Source organism: Symphalangus syndactylus, chromosome 4 (assembly GCF_028878055.3).
Source record: "Symphalangus syndactylus isolate Jambi chromosome 4, NHGRI_mSymSyn1-v2.1_pri, whole genome shotgun sequence".
Classification (NCBI taxonomy): domain Eukaryota; kingdom Metazoa; phylum Chordata; class Mammalia; order Primates; family Hylobatidae; genus Symphalangus; species Symphalangus syndactylus.
Window position 1 is genome coordinate 94516706 of NC_072426.2, and position 13069 is coordinate 94529774.

General features: G+C 54.7%; 1 protein-coding gene across 6 annotated transcripts in view; it reads right to left on the bottom strand.

Annotated features, from left to right (window-relative positions):
• Window positions 1–13069, bottom strand: part of ZMIZ1 (zinc finger MIZ-type containing 1) — a 244620-nt gene that overhangs the window by 188024 nt on the left and 43527 nt on the right. For all 6 annotated transcript variants that reach the window (XM_063638174.1, XM_055275575.2, XM_055275580.2 and 3 more), the window contains exon 2: window positions 6702–6811. The gene's annotated coding sequence lies outside the window, so the exon portion shown is untranslated. The remainder of the gene's footprint in view (window positions 1–6701; window positions 6812–13069) is intronic.

Here is a 13069-nt window from a genome sequence, read left to right on the forward strand (position 1 = left end):
TAAAGATGTCATGCTTGTGGCCCCACCCAGTGTCTATTACTTGCTGCAAGGTCGCTGAGGCTTCAGACCTAGGAACACAGGGCACGGGCAAGGCTGTCCTCCACCCCAGTGTGTGGCCTGGGTGTGTGGCGCATGAACCAGAGACAAACTCCAGAGCTCAAAAAGAGCCAGGGGAGCAAACGTCAGTGGGAGGGAGAAGCGCCCTCAGTTAGTAACACCCAGGAAACTCTTTACAACCTCACACTCCTACCAGAGTGAGCACACACCATCCAGGAGGCATGTCCAGGACTCTGGGACAGCCAGAGGGAGACCCAGACCCACCTCTCTTGGGAAAGATGCTGCCTACCTGCTCCAGCCTCTGTACCCACCATGAGGAATGCTGTGTGCCCCTGGGCTGGTCTCTGAGCCTCTCTGATCCCACTATGTCACTGAGCAATGCCCGCCCCAAGCTCTGAGCTGAGGTCAGGCCCACAGAAGATGGGGTTGGGGGAGGTGTGCAGATTGTGGCACCTGGCTCCACCGTCGGTCACTTTATCTTGCAGCATTTGAGAAGACTGGCTTTCCCCTTTTGGTAGAAAGCCCCGGCACCTGGTCCAGCAGAGGCGCCTGGGTTGCTGAAGAGGCCGTGGTGGAGCATGAAGGTCCGGCCAGTGGACAAGCCTCCAACCCTGCTCTTCTTGCTGCCACAGTTCCTGGGTGAACTAAGTCTTAGACTGGACCACACCTCACCCTTGCCCTAGCTTGCAGGCTGAGGCCGGCCCTCCTAGCTCTCACAAAGGAGCTGCCACTGCCCTGCAGTCTCTTTTAGCTCCCCACTCCCTGCAGGTTCATGGCCAAACTCTGTGGCCTAGCATTCAAGGCCCTCAGGGGCTGCCTCAGCTGTGGCTGAATGAATCTTCCTCCCCAGCTGGACTGCCCTGACCCATACCACCACGTTGTGCAGAGACCCCAGGAAGACCCTACTCTTCCACTCTGTACAGGAACCCCACTCACCTTCCCCTTCCACCAGGAAGTCTTCTCTGGCTGCCTCCTCCAGCATGAGGAAAGAGCTGCACCCACCTAGCAACTCTGCACTGGAGACTGTGACCTCTACTCAGACCTCCGGACCTGGAGCTGTGCTCTCCCAGCTCAACTGAAGATTCACTATTGGATACCAGGGCCTAGCACGGTGCAGGAGCACAAGGAAGTGTTCAACCCCAAGCTGGCTGATGGACAAAATGGATCACCCAGCAAACAAGCAAGTATCTATGACAGGCAGTTTGTTGTGGTAGGGGAAACACATATTATGGTGTCAGATAAAAATGGGCTGAGTCCTAGCTCCACTATAAGCTGTGTGACCTTGGCTAAGTTTCTTAACCTCTCTGTGCTTTGAGTTTTCTCATTTGTACAACAGGATAGTCCCAACTTCAATGGGTTTGTTGACACCCTTGAAGACTGCAGTTTGTAATCCCTGACCTACCCCAATCCTCTGGTTTTACAGACCAATAAAGAGCTGCTCAGAGAGGGGCAGCAACTTATCCAAGGTCACACAGCAGTTCTTAATGGGACTGAGGCTTAAACACAAGTCCTGCTCAGAGGGCCCACCAGGACAGTAGTCCCACCCTCCTGACCTAGAGGGGCATCCTACCTTGGGCAGGAATAAGCAGTGAGCTGCAAACGATTCCCAGATCCAGGCTGGGGTGGGGGTTGTGGAGTCATAGCAGGCTGCAGAGGCTGGGGTGGAGGGCCTGGGCTGCAGGCCACAGATTCCACGCAGTGGGAGGAGAGGTGTGCATTCTCAGCTGGTGCTGAAGATTGACAGGCATGCCATATGCGGACCCTGGAATCCCAGCTCCGTGTGGCCGTGGGCTGGGCCCTGGCCAGGCCTGCTGTGAGTTGGGCTTGGCATTCAAGGTCTTCACGGCCGGCCCCAAACCGCCTATGTAACCCTGGAAGTCTGCTGACTGACAACTTAGGGTGTGCATGCTGGCCGCCTAAAGCCACACACCAGGGGCTGGAGGGGCTGGTGAGGAGAGTGCAGCCTTTGCCCCAGGTGGCTGCCCACAGAGCTCTGAGCAACAGCTGTTTGGGATTGCCTCATATGAAATCCAAATCCAGCCCAACCCCAATCCCTGATCTCCCTCTCCACCTTTTCTTAAAAGACCACACAACCACGCCGCTCCGTGGAGGGAAACCCTCCTGTGTGGCCACAGCCCTGGAGTCCACCCCCTACTGACTCCCGCTGCTGCCACCTCCACTATTCATGCTATAAAGTGCCAGAAAGCACTAACCACGCTCCAGGCATGGCTGTGACAGTGCCCATGGCTTACTTCGTTGAATCCCTCACAACCAGATGGATATTCTCCCCATTTTACAGATGAGGAAATGGGGCACAGAGAGATGAAGTCACTAATCAGAAGCCACAGAGAAAGGGGTAACAGAGCTGGAAAACCTCCACGCCTCAGCCCAGTCTACAGCCGCAATCCGTCAGCATCCTCCACACTCATCCACCAAGAGTGTTTTGAGTGTCTTTCGTGAAGTGCCAGCCATATGTAACAGTTTGTCATACCCCTGACGCGATACCCCTCTCATCTGTGGCCAGCCTTTGCCTGCGGTTGCAGCCCAGGCCAGCTAGGGCCTTCTCACCTCTGCCCCAGACTTCGGAGCCATGTATACCTGGCTCTAGTCCGCCGGGCCACGTGAACTGGACCACATCACTTGTGGGGAAAAGCAGGGCTGGGCACTTGTCTACTCTAACTGGCTGGACCTCTGCGCTCTACCAGGCCCTCTTCAGCAACCCACACACCTCTCCTGGGCCAGGGGCTGGAGCTTTCTACCAGAAGGGAAAAGCCAGTTTTCCCAAATGCTGCAAGATGAGGCGGCCAAGGGTGGAGCCTAGGTACCACTCTCTGCTGCCACTGTCTACACCCCTGCCCGATGTGGGTCTGACCTCAGCCCAGGAACTTAGGGTGGTTGTACCTCTGAGCCTCTGTTTTCCTATCTAGCAAATGGGAATAGAGCCTTTCAAAGCTCTCCAGGGTGTGATGGGTGTGAAAGGACTTTGCACACTGTAGAGAACTCTACAGCGCAAGAGGTCACTGCAGCTACTGAAGGTATCACACAGCAAAGGTTGGAAGGGAGGAGCTGGGGGTCAAAGAAATCTCCATGACATCTAACCTGCAGGAGTGAGTCTGCCAAGGAGAGATGGGTGGGTGGGCAAGGAACAATCCAGACAGAAGGCTCTGCAAATAAAACAGAGTAGACTCCCCATACCCTCCACTGCCCAGCCAGGTGGATTTGGAAAAGCACAAAAAAACCAGGCCACCAAGGTAGGCAGGGGCAGTGCTGGAAGGTAAATGGGGTGGGTCAGGAGAGCCTTGAACATCACTACCTGATGGAAAGGGTTGCCACTCCACCCTGGCCAAAGTTTCTGTCCTGGACTGCTTGGGATAAGCTAGATGCTGGCACCACTGATCCTCCTCTGCCGGAAGGAGGGTACCATCGCTCATTGGCAGATGAGGCTTATGGAGATGAGGAGGACTTGCCCAAGGTCGTGGGGCTGGTAAGTAACTGGTGGCGCCTGCACTTGAACTCAGTTCTTGGAGCTAAATCCCACAATTGCTACACTTACTCAAGCAGGGTTGGCTTCACCGGCCATCACACAGGGCCACAAGCTTAGAAAGACCCTACTCTGCTGTCATCATCTTGAAATCTTTTATAATTCATGAACAAAGGGCTCTGCATTTTCATTTAGCATTGGACCACAGCTAAATTATTTAGCTGGCCCTAATTCTAGGAGACTCTGATGGGTATTGTTGGGTGCAGATGCAGGTGCGAAGGGCGATGAATAAACTCTCACTTTTCTGGGACTTTGGTGGAGCTGAGCCTTCTGCTGGGTCTTCCTTGGCCTTTGACATCAACCTAGCAAATTTCTCCTCTTTCCAAGGCCCAGCGTAAATGTCACCTCCCAGGGATCCTTCCCAATTTGCTTCCATAGTGGCACCTACCACCCATGCCAAGCAGAACCTTGGCTCCCTGTGCTGTGGTCCCACACCCAGATCCTTTAGCAGGTCACAGAGCCTCCCAGTGGATATGCAAGCAGTGGCTACCTCTCCAAAGGCCTAGGACTCCTCCAGGCCCCTTGGGTACCCCAGAGCTTTCTGCTGGCCAAGTTTCCAAAGGACAATCCTAAGGATACATTACAAAGGAGTCGTGGAGAGGAAGTTACTAGGTCATGCTAGAAAGCAGACCCCAGAGAATAGCCTACCTTTCTATTTGCAAGAAAATGGCAGGTATGCCTGGGAATACTAGGTCAGAACTAAAGCCCAGATAATCCCAGAAGCCTCCTTGGGAACCCCCTCTAACCTGGAGGGGCTCTCTGGGAAGGAGGGAGAGAAAGGAAAAGGAAGTGTTGAATTGAGGTGGGTGCAATGTGGTTAATAAGCACCCGATTCTGGCTGTGCTACTTCCTGGCTGAGTGGCCTGTCCTCTCTGAGCCTCAGTTTCCTTATCTGCAAAGTGGGCAATAAATGACCTATTCCTGAAAGGAGATCATGGGAGAAAAGAGCATAAATGTTCACATCTGATGACCTGGATCCGAAGCCCAGCTCCAACACTTATGAGCAGGTGTCCTTAAGAACCTCACCTGCATTTATTGTGCCTCAGTTTCCTCATCTGGAAATTGCTCGGTAAGGCCTTCTTCTCAGGCTTCTCAAGGGGATTTAGAGCACTCATGGAGGCAATGTGCCAGTCTCCTGGCAGGGAGCCAAATGTGGTTGTTGTACCAAAGCTGGGCACTGCAGGCCCCCAACTCCTCAGGAGTCAACAGGTAAGTGCAGGTGGGAGAACGATGCAGGGATGACACAGACCCCACCACCTTGGGGGAGGCAGGCAGGGTGGACTGTTGTGCCCATGATTCAGAGAGGACCCAGGCCCCAGGGGATGAGAAGCCTGGAAAGGAACAGCCCCCACATCCCCACTCTACCCGTAACCTGTTTTCTTCTCATGAGACTACTACCTTCAATTTGTTGAAGCCCTGCAGAGTGCCCAAAATTGCTCTTGGCAATCTACACAGCAGCCTCTCATCCTTGTGGCCACCGTATAGGAGGCGGACTGGGACGATTCCTGTTTCCCGATGGGGAATGAGGCCCAGAGAGGGCAAGGGCTTGTCCACGGTCAAGTCACATGGTCAGTCACATAGCTCAAGCCCCAACACCCTCCCCAACATACACACAAACAGAGCTCTAGCTCAGCCTCGGCCCAGGCTGTCCAGAGCCTCCCAGGAGCTGCTGGAAGCTTTTGCCGATGCAGAGCCATCGACCTCTGAACTGCCTCTTCTTGCTGGAACACACTCTGCATTGTGTGTGCATGGATATGCAGCCCCGTGTGTGTCAGAATGCTGTGTGCTTGTGAGAGTTTGTGCCTGTGTATGTGTATAGTTCCAACACGAGTTTGTGAATGTGTATGTGAGCATGCAAGTGCACGCAAGTGTTATCTGTGTGCATTCATGTGGCATGCAGAAGCGACATCTGTGTACACGTTTGTGAGGAAGAGCACACTTGCACGTCTGTATTATCTATGCACTCACCGCCATTCATGTCTGTGTGCATGCATATCCTGCCAGGTTCTGCTCCATCTATTGCTTCTGTCTCCCCACACTGTAACTTACTTGTGGTCACCTCCCCAGAATTCTCCCCCCAGCCTCTGAACCCTCTCCACGCCACTGTTATGGGGCTTGCCACGTCACTGGGATCTTTCTGTTTCTCCACGGAGCACAGAGTGGGACGGGCCCCTTTCCCTTGCACTGCAGTTGGTACCTAACCCAGGAATTGGCACACAGTAAGTGTTTAATACAAGCTTAGGAAAACGAATTCGAGGGGTGGAGGGAAAGAAAGCCTTATCCAGCCTACACACCCCTCCTCTGGAGGGGGCCCTGGCTGCCACCTCAGAGGCACCCGGAGGCCAGGCCTGGTCCCTGCCACATCACATCACAAATGGGTCATGACCCCAGACCCACCAGGAGCCTGTCACCTGGTAAAAGCCCTTCTCCCTTTTTCTTGAGTTGGGACAGGATCTGGCACTTCCGAAGACACCCATAATTGCCCTGATCCCCACCCGCAAGAAGAAGCTAGGAGCAAGGCCAGAGGCAGAGTAGGCCAGCGGGCAGTGGCTAGCGCACTGGAGCCACACAGACCTGGACTTGGACCCGAGGCTCAGCCAGGTGTGCCGCCTGGGGCAAGTTACTTCCTGAGTGAGTGAGGTTCAGTTTTCTCACATGTACAACGCTGGTGATTACAGCAATGCCCTCATGAGGCTGCTGTGATGCTGAAAGAAGTAATAACTCTATAGTACTTTGCACAGTACCCAGAATACAGTTAAGTGCTTGTCGGGTTAGAGGATATCATTACTGTTATTTCCATGGACTACAGTAGAAAGCTGAGGCCCTCTAGAAGGAAAGGGCTACCCAAGGCGATACTGGGAGTTGGCAGCAGAATAAAATCCAATGTCCAGGTCCCAGATCAGTACACTCACCACCCTCTACTGTGTGGCTTTCTTTGAGAGGAAAAGGCCAAGGAACAAATAAAGACTGAGAAAGAAGCCCCGTCCCCTCCCCAGCCCTCTGGGCCCCTGAAACAGCACCATGCACTCTGGGCGGCCCGCACTCCCCGTCTGCCCTACGTCAGCAGGTGCACAGCACCAGAGGGCCAGCCCATCCCACTTACCTGCTCAGGCCTCTGCCGAAGGACCAGGACTCAAGTCTGCTGAGAGCGTCTGGAGGAGAAGGCGGCAGCCCCAGCAGTAGTACAAAATCAGAACACAGCTGCCGTGAGTCCTGTGGGAGACAAGAAAGAGGGCAGTGAGCTCCAAGCTCTGACCCTGTGGGCAGCTCCTCACCCACGTCATGGACCTCTATGTCCTGGCTGCCATCTCCTGGAAGATGGAACTGGCCCACCAACGTGGAGCTACCCTAGACACTAGATACTGCCCTGCCACTGCCAAATAAAGGTCGCAGCTCCTGAACGTCACATTCGAAGCCCCGGCACCGGCCGAGCAGCCCCGCAGCCCTGAAAGCCAGACCACAGCAGCAGCCAAACCTGCCCGCCCACCACTGGGCTTCAGTCAGCCCAGCCTCCCAGAGCCCCTGGCTCCAGCCTTGGCACATGCTGGGTGCCCCGCTCAGAGCTCTTCTCCCCACTTCTCTGTCTTTCAAGGGCCCCTGGCCTTCGAGACTCTGCTCAAGTGCTTCCGTGGAGCCCTCTCTCACCAGCCCCTCCTTGCTCGTTTGTCTCCAGCGAGCTGTGCACCTGGCCAACCTTGCCTCCTCCCGCTTCCCACAGGACACTCTCCCGCCCCAGGCCCAGCTCCTGGACATTGGGAGTGAAGTCTAGTTTCTCTCTGTCCTCTGAACTGGTTAACAAGGACCACAGAGACTCCTTGATGGATGAATGGTGCTGTGAAGGTGTGCAGTGAACAAACAGAACAACGTGGGCGGACTGAAGTCAGGAGGCCTCCCCCATCCCTTCTTCTGTTTGATTCTAAACTATGGGGTCAGATTGATGAGAAGGAAGGGACTCGGTGAGGTTGATACTTTTCCTTGTCATTTTACAAATGAGGAAATTGAGGCCCTGAGAGGGAAAGTGTTCCTCCAATGGCGAAAGGCAAGGTTGGAGTGAAGTCCAAATCTCCTCAGGGATGGAGGCTGTGTGGCTGTCCCCCCCCAGCTCTGGCATGTGCAGACCCCTGGCCTCCCTGACTATTGAGGGTCAGGTCAACCATGAAAGGCAGCTTCTGGGAAAAGGAGAAGGCAATGGGAGGCCTCTGGGGTGGAAAAAGTGCAGCAGGAAAGCTCACGCTCAGAAAAGAGGGATCAGCCTCATGGCTCTACTTCCCCCGACCTGGGGGGCTGAGGCTCAGGGCGGGCAGAGGGGACATCACAGGAAGCCCCTTCCAGTGTCCACAAGATGCACCTCCAGCCCATCTTCAGCTGGGTCTTTGTAAAGTCCCCTTCTGCTGGTGGGGCACACAGTAGACACTAGTCTCACCACTTGGAAGAACAGTTTGGAAGGGTCTCTTACCCTGTGACCTCTCCCATGACCCAGCAACTCCATGTCCACAGAAAAATGTGCATATGTTCACCAGAAGACATGTGCTAGAATGCTTGTAGCAAGGCAATTCATAACAGCCAGAAAATGAAAACTTCCCAAATGGCCACCAACCATAGAATGGGTCAACTGGTGTTTCCACACAACAAACTGCTGCACAGACTTGGGAATGAGTGATCTGCAACTTCATCCAACAACACCATGGGTAAATCTTGCAAACATAATGTTGACTCAAAAAGCGAGGCACGATAGAGAATACACTTAGGAGATCCATTTATATAAAGGTCAAGAAGGGCAAAAAGACTCTACGCCTGTAATAGACGAAATACGGCAGGGGTCCTCTGGAGTTCCTCCTACCAAGAGGCGGAGTCTGTTCTCCACCTGCTGACAGCTGGCTTTGAGAGTTGTTTAGATCAACAGGATTTGGTGTGAGTGACATTTTGTGAGTTATAGAGACTAGGCCTCCTCAAGAGGTCCTGCCATTTCTGGCCTTGCCTCTCTTGGGAGGCTGCAGGCCACGGAGGGAGGTGTCTGTCTTAGTGGAGGGTGGGGAACTCCCCTGGCAACAGCCAGCAGCCACTGCCCGTGTGACTGAGGCCATCTGGACCTTCCAGTCCAGCCGACCCTCAAAGGTGACTGGAGTCACATGAGCCCAAGGGAATCAGGAGGAGAAGTCCAGCCAAACCACAGAATTGTGAGGTTTCATAAATGGTGGCTGCTTTAAGCCACCAAGTTTTCAGGTGGTTTGCTGGGCAGCAGGAGATAACTCACAGCAGGCTGGAAGTCAGGACGGTCGGTATCCTTGAGGGGGCAGTGAGTAGAAGGCACAGGGGGCTCTAGCGGGTCTGCAAGTTTCTGTTTCTTGATCTGCCTGGCGGCTACAGAAGCATGTGCCCTTCAGGATAATTTGTCAAGCTACAAATGTAGGAGATACACAGTTTTCTGCATGGGTGTAACACTTCAATGGAACTAAAGACAAATCTTTCCGTGGCTCTCCGCCCAAGTGAATCAGGTCAGCCCCGCCCTGGCCAGCCGGCCTCTGTAGCCCATCCCCAGCCCTGCAGGCTCTTCCTCACTCTTCTGTGCACCCCCACAGGCTGCATCACACCTCCACCCCAGGATGCCCTTCCCCTTCCTACCATGCTCAAGCCTGCAGTCAGGTGGCACCTTCTCCTGGAGGCCCTCCCTGACCTCCCCAGGCCTTGCCTGGGTGTCCATATTCACACAGTTCTCTCTCTGGGGCTGGGTCTTCCCCAGGGTGTGTAAGTCTCTCTTCTGCCTCCCCAGCTCTCAGAGTTCTCCAAGCAGAAGCTCTATCAGGGTTGGGTGGCACCCCTATTCCTCTTCCCCCAGGGTCGAGACACCCCAACCATACTGTGATGGCCAGAGCAGGCTTCAGGGGAGGATGGGGGACTGGGATCTCAAGATGGGTCAGCTGCCAGCACCCAACAGGGCAATTCTCTCCTGGGGGCCCAGCCTTCTCCCACAGAGATGGAGGGTGGGGCTGAATCCGGGGGTGCAGTAAGGGGCTACAGAGTGCAGGGCTTATGGGGGGATTATACTCCCCATTTCACAGTAGGCCATGATGCCCAGTAAATGTGCACCACTCCTTCCCTCTTACTTATCTATTAAAACAAAATTGCAAGACCCATGGCAGTGGTATAATGCTACACCCTCTGGCAAAACAATGGAAACTGTTAGGCAGACAGAAGGAAGAGTTGTAATGCCAGACAGAGTGGGCATCGGCTCCACCAAAATCCTTCCATGTATTGACTCCATGAATTGTCCATCGGCCCCGAGTGACTGAGAAGGCGGAAGCCCTTCCCCATCCAACCTCAGGTGAGTGACTGGCTGGGGCCTCAGCTGATCCCTAAAGCCAGGGCCTTGGCCTGGCCACCCCTCTAAGGGCATCTTGCCCCCCACATTTGCAGCTCCAGCTCTGTCCTAAATAGATATGTGGTCTCTGGGGAAACCCCTCAGCCCTCAGTTCCCCCCAGGGTCATCTAAGAGCTATGGCTGACACAACAATCTCTGATGAGCCAGTTTTCTCTCTCGTGGGAGGAATGGAATCCCCGACAGGCCAAGGCGGTGCTGAAGCCCAGCATCTTTCTGCCTTCTTCAGGGTCTCCACTGTACCAGCGATGATGCTTACCAGCAACAGGATGATGCAGCCACCTCACACACTACAGACAGGCCACAGCACCTGTCACCTTCCTGCATTCTACCTCCAGGACCCTTTGCTAAGAGAGGAAGCTCCTTACCCAGCAGAGAGGCCCAAACAAGCCAGAAAGTGGTGAGGTTGGGAGAGGGAAAGACATCAGATCCCAGGAAACATGGTCTGTCCTGTAGCAGAGAGAACTCCCAGCCCACAGGGGCAGCTGGGTAGGTCACAGCCTAACATCAGAAGCAACTCTGGACTAGAGTATGCCTTCCACAAGTGGGTCTGCCACCTTGGGAGGTGGTGAGTACCTCATTCCCAGAGGCATGCAAGCAGAAGGGAGCTGCCACGTGGTGCTGTGGGTGCTGTAAGCACCAGAACAGAGCTGGACTCTATAGTTCCCAAACTCCTCTGCTAAGAATCACCTGGGCTGATTGTTAAACCCACAGCTTCCCAGGCCTCTCCCCTGGGAATGGAAGTCTATGGGTCTGGAACACAGCCCAGAAATTTAAATTTTTAGCAAGTCCTCCCAGGTGATGCTCTGCATCTGGAAAGTTTGGGGAAGCACTGACAGATGACCCTCCAGGTCCTTCTGAGTCCCTCACTCCACTCCACCACCCACACCCCATCTGGAAGACACCACCCGGGCAGCAGCCTTACTGCGTCGTTAAAATAGAAGTGATTTAGAAGCTTTAAGAGGGGGCAAAGATGTCAGGGGGAAGGGAGATCCTCAGTCCATGGTGATACTGGTGGCAGCTCCTTCCTAGCCCCCCTGGGCCCCCCAGAGCCATCCAGAAAAAAAGCTTAGCATTTGTGGAGGGGGGGTGCTGACAGCTGTTCAGCTGCTGCTCAGTGAGGCCCCGGAAAAGCAATTATCTTGCTCTTAGCAGAGAGGAGCTGGCTTTTACCCGCCCCTTCCCTCCCTCCCTTCTCCCTCCCACCTTCACACACACACACACACATGCACGTGCATGCACACACACACACACACACACACCCAGGCCAAGATGCTGTGGCTGGCTCTGAACCCGCCTTCCCCCACCCCCAGCCTCCAGATTTCTCCGACTCACTCAACCTCCATCCTCAGAGCACATTTCCAACACTTAAATCATTTAGCCCGCTAAACCGGAGACGGCGAAATGGGTGCTATTTCTTAAAAACATACAGAGAGCGTATTAAATTATTGATAGCCATTAAACAGGGGGAAAAAATTAAACAGCTCTCAGCTCTTATCAATCATTCATGCAGTTTCCACTGGGGTGTTTTCTGGAGAGTGATCACTCCGGCAACCTGGGGAGCCAGCTCCTGCCGGGCAGGGAAGGCTGCCGCTGGATGGAAATGGAGGGGGCCACCCCAGTCCCCAGCAGTCAGGGGGGCAGCACTGCCCTCAGAGGGGATCAAGGGTAGGGGTTGGGCGGGCAAGTCAGCCTCTCCCCATTTCCAAACTCCCACCTCCTCTTCACCACACCATTAACAAAGGGAGACTCCAGCACCGCCTTCAGGAACCCCCTTAATTAAATCCAGCCTGCTTTTATTGAGCTGATACTACATATCAGGCCTGTAGGACCCACAAAGAAAAAAGCCTCAAGGCACCTGCACAGGCGAACGGGCTCCAAACGTGAATATACTACACTGTGATAGGAGCCATCAATGGAGAGGGGGCTCAGAGGAAAGGGGGGCAGCCTTGGCCAGAGTGGGGGTGCCAGGGAAGCCTTCACCAGAAAAGTCATTCGTGTGTAAATTCTTGGAGGGGGAGCAGAAAATCACCCAGACAACGAGTTGGAAAGGGCATGCTAGAAAAAGGGAATAGAATAACTCAGGCAAAAGCACAGCATAGCATGGTGCCTGTGTCTCAGCACCCACCCTGCCAACAACAGGGGCCTGGGCACAGGAAGTGGAGTGTGGAGCAGGCTGGAACTTCAGCCTCTCCTCCAGGCACTGGTCACATTCAGGCCAGGCCAGGGGAAGGAAGCACAAGGCCAGGACCCTCCAGGTGTGGATGGGCAGGAGGTTGGGGTTCACCCCAGCTGCCCGGGCAGCAGCACCTCCACCCCCACATGGCAGATCCATTTCCTGGCTCTGACTCAGGACACCTAAGCCAGTGTGACGCAGACCATGGAGGCTGCAGGCCCAGGATGCTGCCGGTCTCTCGGCCACAGACAGGCCTGGCAGAGCTGCTCAGGGGACAGGCTCCCTCCTGCCACTGAGCCATGCCAAGGACCTCAGCACCAGAGCTGTGGGAGCCAGCAGACACCTGATACCACCCAGCCCCACCGCACAGGGACCATCCACAACCAGAGGCCACTTGAGGCTCCGAAGCCAGGCCGGGCTGCCGCGGGGAACAAAGAGGCTAGGCCTGTCCTTGCCCTGGTACACAGGGCAAGCTCTGCATGCTGAAAGCTGTTGAGAAGCCCTCACTTGCTGCCTTGCTCAAGAGCCCAGGAGCTCAGGAGCTCAGGAGCTGGGAGCCAGGAGCCAGGAGGAGGCCCTGCCAAGTGTTGATAGCACTCTTGCCAGAGAAAGCTGCTGTCACAGGGAAACATTCTGGGGAGAGTGGTTGTTTACCACCAACGCCTGGGACCGTCAAGAAATAATCAGAAGAAATTAAATTTGCTAAGTTGTGAAAGATACAAAGGAACCCTCCCTCCCCCAAACACCCAGACGTTTTGACCTGGACAATCAGGCAGCTCTATTTTGCCTGGTTTGGGGGAAATGTCCTTAGATCTGCAGGAGTGGGTGGGTGGTGGGATCTATGTGCAATCAGCCAGGATTGGGAGACTGGGCCCTGAGTTCTGCCTGGGCTCTGCCATTAACCTTCCCCTCTCTGGGC